Source organism: Phalacrocorax carbo, chromosome 2 (genome assembly GCF_963921805.1).
Source record: "Phalacrocorax carbo chromosome 2, bPhaCar2.1, whole genome shotgun sequence".
In the NCBI taxonomy this organism is placed as follows: Eukaryota; Metazoa; Chordata; class Aves; order Suliformes; family Phalacrocoracidae; genus Phalacrocorax; species Phalacrocorax carbo.
In genome coordinates, this window is record NC_087514.1 from 37,439,809 (window position 1) to 37,448,600 (window position 8,792).

Consider the following 8,792-nt stretch of genomic DNA (forward strand, 5'->3'; position numbering starts at 1 on the left):
GTAACAAAGGTTTACCAAAACTTTTAAGCAGATTCTGAAAGTGGGAGTTAAAGTTCTGGGAAATCACTGATACCAAATCTGCCATGTGCAATGCATAAACCAGAAGATGAAATAAGTATTACTTTTCTCAGAAAATAAAAGTCTTAAAACACCAAAAATTGAAAAAAGAATCAGTCTCACCAGCTAACAATAACTTTTGAGCATACAAGCAATACTAAAGCAAAGATCTTGCAGGGGGTCTCAACAGGAGTCTACTGACATAATTGAAATATGCTGAAATAATTCAGTTAAAAACTATCTGCTTTGGCAATTCATATATTACTGTGTCGCATTCTGAGGAGATACTGGTGAAGGTCTTGAGTCTTTCCACTTTAAAGTGTCCTCTAAAAGCACATGACAGTGTTGAACGTTCCCTACTCGGTAGAAACAACAGTAGAACCATATGTGCTCTGATCATATGGAAATCGTGAATTAGTGTTGGAGTAAGAAAAGTGAAAGACAAAAAAAAGGCGGGGGGAGGGCGGAATACTATGTTGCTGGTCCAGCTGGGAAGGCAGAGTGATGACTTAGGACTTGTTAAAGGGAGAAGCAGGCTGACCTGCTGCCACTACTGCGGCACAGCAGAGGGGATTGTGTCACTTCCCACCCCCTTCTCCCGCTGCTTTCCGCACGTGTAACTGCGTAGGGACAAGGTCTACAGGTAATTGCAGTGCAGGGACAGCCACAACTCAGTGGATTACTCACTATGTACATACAGGTCCCCTGCTCCATCTGTAGCCCCCTTACAGCAGCTCAACCCGTGATGAAGGTGTAGGAAAACCTAGTATGAGAAAGACAACCGCTGGGTGACACGTGTGTCACGTAGGTCTCTTGTGAGCTGTGCTATTCAGGGCCTTCTAATTTAATATCTTCAAAATCTCCTAAGACAGCAGTTAAAATTTAAACAGGCATTCTGAAAACACACTCTTGATCCCATTATCAGGATCGTGGATGGGATTACAATGAGGGTGGTAATGGTGGAAATTTTTTCGGGGAGATCTAGTATCAACAGCAGGAGTGGCCACTAATTGGATTCTTTCAGTGTCACCGCAGAGTTGTCACGGGACCCTCGTTCTCTGTTGAACACTGCAGCTCTCAAGGCACTCAGAAAGGAGCTTTCTCAATTGTTATCACATCAGTCTGCCTTCCCACTCAAACACAAATCCCCCAAAGCCCTTTCTAAAGCTAAGGAAATCATGGAACCCACGACTCCCATGACATCTGCGACAAGTGTCCAGCCTCGCCTGCCATTACACAAGGCTCAAACTCCAGATCCTGCATGAACAAACATATAACATCGAGTGCCATATGTAAGTTAAACAAAGCTAGATAATAAACTGCAAGCTGTCAAAGTAGTCTGCAATAAAGTGATCTAGCCAGAACAGAATTTGCAAATCTTTCAAAATATTTTTTCCATAGCTGTCTAACTTCCACTAAGTGTGGGTTTTATAATGGCTTCCACATTTGGAAACACTGTCCCCAGCATCACAGCATTTTTAATAAACTGTTTTTATCAGTTCCTGACTTGAATGTGAGCTGTTACAATAATTTTCACACTGATACTTGCCATCTCTAGGATACTTCTGGTTTCTTACATGCATTTTTTTTCCCTAATGACCTCTCATTTAGCCTACTTTTTGAAGATGTATTTACATGCCATTTGGAAATTCACCAAGGCTTTTTTTTTTTTCAATGTGAAATTACACCAGTTATAATTAATTTTTTCTTCCTCTGAAACAAAGAAAAAATCAATGAAAGGCCAAGGATACATGCCAAGCAGCAGAAATTGAAGTTTCCTATTATGATGGAACAAGCTCACCCACCTCGATTATAAAGTGCTAAGAAGAGGAAGCCCCTGACAAGTAATAAACTGACACATAATTAAGACAATTCAGGGCAGAACATATTCTGGCTGGAAAACATTTTCTTGAGCTCTGTCTCACTGCTCAGAGAAGTGCGGAAAAAAAAAAGGTGACACTTTGAAAACAACTCCGTGAAGACAATCAGTATCCCACCTAGTCTTCACTAGCTGGGGGAAAAAGCAACCCACCAGCTTTTGTGCAGTGCAGATTCCCTCACATCACAAACACAGTTGATAGTACAGACATGCCTGGTATGTTCAGCATTCTGTATCAAGCAAAGATGAATTAGCCGCAAAAAAAACAACCCATATCACAGCTTTCATGCAGCAGTTTATGGATCTTTTTGTACCTCTGGAATTTTTTACCTTGAGCGTGTTGTGCATCTACTGAAGTTTGTACTGGTCTCAGATCTTTTCCTCGTATTATTTTTATCTCACTGTGAGGAACATCTCTGTGAGTTCTGAACACTTTTACAGCTGCGAGGATGCTAATGGGAACTTCATGTGTGTACCCAGTACAAGTGCTCTCAGGGAAAAAAAAGCCAATGTCAAAGGAAGGTATGTAGAAGTCACCATAAATATGTCTTTGAATGTTTACCATCTGGAACAGTAGATTACGTTTTGACAAGAAGCTGGACTGCCCCGTGGGCATTGTCTTTTAAACAGCCCCATCATTATAAAGGAAGGAAAAACATGATTTGCTGTTCCTAGTTTCTCCGTAAGATTTTCGGGCAGTGCTAGAGAAACTCAATTTTTTCCCCAGTAAAACAAAAACAAACTGGGCATGTGTAGCTAGCTATACACTTTCTTGAAAAAATATGTTTTCTTATCTGCTCTGTGGTCTGACGATACCCACAGAGAGGGCTGCGTTTCAGTTAGGGTGTGAGTTAGGCAGCTCACATTGCTGCTGCACCTTAGCTTTGCTGGAAGACTAAACCTCTATGCACCAAAGCTGTCTTATTGGACTTCTCACAGGATAGACTGGGAAGAGGGAAGAGGAGAAATCCAACATACAAGGCATACAAGCGTTTAACATAGGGTCATAGTGAGGTTTTGCTTTGGTTTTCTTTTTCATTTTTAAGCTTGTTAAAGTTTACATCACTATTTACAGTGAGAAAGGTTGGACTAAGAGAAATATCAAACCGGTTACATTTATTCACATACTGGTCCTGGTCTGGTCGTGCAGTCATATTAGGGATTTAGCTAATTCTCTGTTTGAAATTGCTGTGGGTCACTTTTGAGAACACATTCTTACTAAAGAGTGTGTTTGAAAATACAATCTGAAAACAACTTGTAAAGGGGCCAAACAGCCTTCCCCCCCAAAAAATGTAGTTAACAAAAAAGTTGGTTTGAGGCAAAAATACAAGTGCAACTTGAAACATGGTTTTATGGGCATCGTTACACAGTTGAATGCCAAAATCAGAAAGCACCAGCTATAAATCCCCTTGCTCAGCCTACTAAACAGATCTGATTTCAGAATACATCATATACAGTATTATTTATAGAATATCTCACCTGTAAGTGGTGAGGACAGTGTTAGATTTCTTTCACAAGTAGGAGGCCAATAATTCATAAGCACCACAGGTATGTGAGAGTTAGTGTGAGGATCTGTTATAGTGCGAAAGAAACAAATCATTTTGTTACTCTGCACAGGAAGACAGTATACATATACAGTAAATCTTCTATTAAAAGAAAAACAAAAAGGAAAAGAACCCATCCGCTAGTTTCTCCATCTAGATCATTTGGAGTAAAACACTGAGAACACCTTAATTCTCCGATAAGCTAACATACTGTAATCAGTGATGACACTTCTGACTTGGGCTTCCCCCACTTTTTGCTGGGCTTCCCCCACTCCAGACATCAATGAACCTAATAGTAGAATTAAATTAAAATTATAGTAGACCACTTCCATAACCAAATTCTAACTACATTGCTGTCCCTTTTCCTCCCTCAACGTAAATTTTTGCTTACTTTTAATTAACACTTCAGATCGCTAGTTTAGGATCTGTAAATACAGCGAGACTTTAATGATCCATTATAGTGATGCTACTTAGTTTTCAATGACTTGTAAAACTTTCACAAACAGATCTGCAAATGAATTACATCCATCTGCTCCGCTGCAGCCGCAGGAGCAGCATTACACCGTTCCCTGCCTTTCCCTACTTTCCTGATTTTCTCGTAACTTTAAGCCCACGTGTAAGCCAAACCATGTCGATATCGATCAGCAGAAGCCCAGCCAGGTCTCTATAAAGGAGTCTTCAAACTTTACAGACATCTCAGACGCACTTCTAAAACGCTTTGCCTCCCAGCTGAGCCCGGGGCAGGCTGCACGCTGCTCAAGCATCCTCAAAACCTAGGAAATACTCCGCCGAGATTCCTCCCCCCGCCCGACCACGCAGTTTCCACGGATCTACTGAGACACGGAGGCATTTCTAGCCGCAGACCCAGCGAGACAATAATTTCCCGGCGGCCGGTTGCCCCGCACCGGCGGTCCGGGCACAGCACGTGTGTGCGGGCGGCGAGCGGTGCCCGCGGGAGCGGGAGCGGTGCCTGCGGGAGCGGGCGCGGGCGCGGGCGCGGGAGCGGGAGCGGTGCCTGAGGGCGCGGGCGCGGGCGCGGGAGCGGGAGCGGAGGCACCGCCGCGGCCACATACACCGCTCCAGAAGCGGTTTTTCTAATCTACACCTTCAAAAGCGTGACCCTAGCTGCGGTAAGAGTGTTAGCTCGATGAAGACGGCCAAGCATCAGGCTGTGCTCGCTGTTATCTGTCAGCCGTACAATAGCAGCATTGATAAGGCTGCAGCAACTGGCTTTGACAAGTGTGCTGTGCTAGCATTCCTCTGAAACCCGTGAAGGAGAGAGAGAGAGAGAGAGAGAGGCATGAGGTGCCTTTTACTTTACCTGAACAAAGTGTGGGGTTTTATTTTTCCCTCTGAGCTGCTGGAAGCGATTCCTCCCTCTTCTCCCCCAAAGCTAGGTAGTTCTTCTTTTGCTTGCAGCTCGCACTTGGGGAAGACCACACAGCTCCAGCGAGGCTGCCTCTCTCCCCTAATCCCCACTCGAGTGTGATGACACACACTAACCCCAACCATCTGTTGAAACACGTCCTCAAGCACTCAGCACAGTGGTGTGTCAAGACGGGCTGCCCAATCCAATCGCTGGGGCTGGGTGGCTCTTAAGGAGCTGGAGGCAGAGACAAGGGCAGAAACTATAGGGCTGAGAACTCTTTAGCAAAGTAACCTGAGATTTTGAGAAAGGGCTGCTATTGAAAAAAAGAGCAGAAGGGGGAGGTACTAGCGGGAAGGTAGAGGGAGTGGATTAGTCTGGTGGCCAGTTGTGTTACTTCTCACAACTCCTTGTCTTCCCAAGGGACCGCTGGGACCCCCTCGCAGTGGGATGCACAGAAGCACAAGAGCAACACTAAAATCTTTTTTATGGCGGGTCTATTGAGGGCAATCTCCTCCGAGAGACGCTTTTCTAAAAGAGATAAAAGATGCAGTTTGAGATTCTGATAAAGTGCCAATGCGGGAGTCGTTTGCACTGCGATGAGACATTCGCATCCCGAAATCCCAGCTCCTTACCCTGCCGTGATCCCCCCGTGGCTGCCCCCAGCCTTCCTGGGCGGAGAGAGGCAGAAGCAACACCGGGGAGGGGGCGACGTCGGGACATCCCAAGGGCAAATATTTCTACTTCTGCACAGACATCTGCAAGCCCTTCCCACGAGCCCGCGCTTTCCCGGGGCTCCCCGGCGTGCCCGCGGCCACGCTCGCCGATCGCGCCGTGGCTGCTGCAGCCGCCCCGCGCCCGCGGCGTTGCTGTGACAGCTCCGGCCGCCGCGCCCCGCCGCGCCCCGGCCCCACGCCGCGCCCCGCCGCGCCCCGGCCCCACGCCGCGCTCCCCGCGCCCCGGCCCCACGCCGCGCTCCCGGTGCCGGCCTCGGCACCCGCGCCTCCCCCCCATCCCACCCCCCCGCCGCGGGAAACGGTGCCACCAGCCTGTTGCTTCCCCCCTTCCCCACCCGCTTCCGCCACGGCCGCGCCCACTCGGACTTTCTTGCGGGATGCAGCCCGAGAGTTTAAAGCTTCCCCTCGGGACCCGCCACCCCCCCAGCTGGGGCTGGGGGCTCTGGGCAGTGCCTCGGCAGGTCTGGACCGGGTCTGGTCTGTACCTCGGTTTCCCTCGGCCACAAAACAAGCATTATCACACCTTCCTCCCTCTCAGGGACGCTGCCAGGAAAAACACACTAATTTATAGAAGATGTCCGGGAAGGATAGATAAGGGACACAGAAAAGCTGCTAAGTGCCAAAGAAACAGTTCTTTCCTTTCCCCTCCCTGTAATAGGATAGCGTGGAAGAGAGACTTAAAATCTCCAGGGTTTTTACCTCATTACCAAGTGCCTGGCTTGACGCTTGCATTAAATCTACATTTCACATTATGACAGATGTGTTTTCTTTGAACTGAAAGGGAGGAACGTCGTTTTGGCATTAAAAGTTACTCCGAAAGTGTTAACATCCAACTTGAAGAAAGGTTTGCAATTGTGAAAAGACACACTTTACCCAGCTACATGAAAGCCATATGAGAGCCTTGAAATGTTGATTTGGCTTACTTGTTCTTTAATACCTTACACAGGGCTATTTCTGAATCACTAGTGGCAAAGTGAATACTTAATAAAAAGTGAGATTAAAGAGCTGTGGTTTGTGCCCAGTTAGCTGTTACCAGAGCTGACCTGGAGAAGCAAGGAAAAAGAAGAAGAAACTGTAGTCACAATTGCATTTGCTCAAATTCTTCCCAAAAGTGATTATATGGTGTCTGTTTCAGCCTATTAAACTGAAACTGCTTTCACAGATGTTGGGTATTCACTAAAACACTACTCCCTAATCTGCTAATTCCAGATAAATAAACAACTAAACAATATTTTTGACAATAATATGTGGTGAAGTAGGGATGCAACTACTGTCCCATGGGTATTGTAAGATTCTTAACATTGCCAATTATGTCTTCAGGGCAAGGGTTTGGTTTGATTTTGTTTTGCTCTAGCAGACTGTGGTCTGTAAACAGACTGGATAACCTTACACATTCGGAAAGCTCTGGAGACATTATTAAAGCCATTTACATTCTCTTTAGCTGTACGTCTTACCAGGATTGTATTAGTAACTCTGCGTTAAAAATGTATAGTCATCAGAGATGTGGAATATCAAAAAGGCCAAAAAATTGTGCTGTATCATCCTGTGTTGTTTGTTGTCTAAAATGCAGCTCAGCTCATGACTGCTCTATTTGCTGTTGGTCAGATGAGATGCAAACTCAACAAGGTTTAACCTCTAGATATTTCTAACCAACATGAATGACAGTTATGTGCAGTACAATTATTTTATGTTGTGTTGTGTGTATGCTTACACAATGTCATGCATTATATCTGCATATAGATGCACATAACCAAGCCACTGAACATTCATATGACGTGCAGGTCCTGTTCTGTTCTTTTTTATGCCTGTGTAAGTCAGAGATGCCTCTGCTGACACCTGTCAAGTCACAATAGTGTAAAATTGACATGGTTAAAAGGACCCCTAATTGCATGTTTTGTACACAGAGACGCATGCACGCACACACTTACCTTCAAAGACTCTTCAACGACTTAAAATACAAACTTTCATCTCCAAAAATAATGTTAGCAATAGCCCTCAAACATTGCACATGAAAGCTACTGCTGATGTTGTGGGATAATTTAACCGCTACTCTCATAACTGCAGCCAAATTTAGTTTGCTGTGACAGTTTATAACAGACTTTTCATAGAATTATAGAATCATATAAACTTTTAGGTTGGAAAAGACCTTTAAGATCATCAGGTCCAACCGTTAACCTAGCACTGCCAAGTCCATCACTAAACCATGTCCCTAAGTGCCACATCTACATGTCTTTTAAATACCTCCAGGGATGGTGACTCAACCGCTTCCCTGGGCATCCTGTTCCAATGCCTGACAACCCTTTCGGTGAAGAAATTTTTCCTACTATCTCCTCTATCCAGACTGCCATCTGCAAAGAGTTTAGGTTTTAAAGGCTGAAATGAAAGCTGCAGTGGAAGAGCTGGACCCAAAATACTATTAAAATAATGCACCATAAAACAGGTTCCAAAGTTGACTCTCAAACCCATGAACTCTTGCTAAGGTCAAACTGACCCCACTCAGATAAGACTTTCAACAAAGTGCATAACGCTTTATGCAAGTAACTCAAGACAATCCTAATAAGCAAGATTAACTGTAGGCAATTGTGATATTGAGAAATAGTCACTCCTGTTTTGTTCCCACAGTTAGCATGTCCCTTACTTATTAGCTCCAACTAGTTTCCATGGTAGCCACCAGTGTCTTTAAGCCAGGGCACGGAGCTTCACTCAGCGTTGCCTGGATTAAACTCACCACCTTTGCTCCGCCACAGATGGCCTTGGTGGTTTTGTGTGTCTGTGCAGACATACGTACACACTCACACACGTGCACTTCTGCTCAAGAACCTCACAGAATTCTCAAACTCTGGCATTTTCAGCCCTCAAAAGAAATTAAAGGGCATTTTTCTTGGTGGCAACCTCAGTCTGTCTCCACCTCCAATACGAATATAATCTGCTTTTTTATTTCCTTGAATCATTATAAGTCTACCCTGGATTCAATTAGTTTTGAAGAGTTCACATAGGAATAGTACAGGTTCTAGAACATGACTATAAATGCACAGACAAGTCCATGGTCACATTCTAGCCTAAAATGTACACATGCAGTGGCTCATGTTGAGCTTGGGTGACATATTGATGAGATATAATAAAAAAGGCCTCTACAATCCTGAGTGGCACAGAAAAGGTAAATAAGGAATTACCAACAAATATTTGGTTTCAGCAAATGGCAGGTTCAA

At 44.9% G+C, this 8,792-nt stretch overlaps 1 long non-coding RNA gene across 1 annotated transcript; it reads right to left on the reverse strand.

Moving 5' to 3' along the window:
- Nucleotides 1-3,415: 3,415 nt before the first annotated feature.
- On the reverse strand, nucleotides 3,416-5,372 carry LOC135312301 (uncharacterized). Its single transcript, XR_010371867.1, has 2 exons — nucleotides 4,802-5,372; nucleotides 3,416-3,508 (listed from the first exon to the last, which is right to left on the reverse strand). It is a non-coding gene; the product is annotated as an uncharacterized LOC135312301 (long non-coding RNA).
- Nucleotides 5,373-8,792: the final 3,420 nt, after the last annotated feature.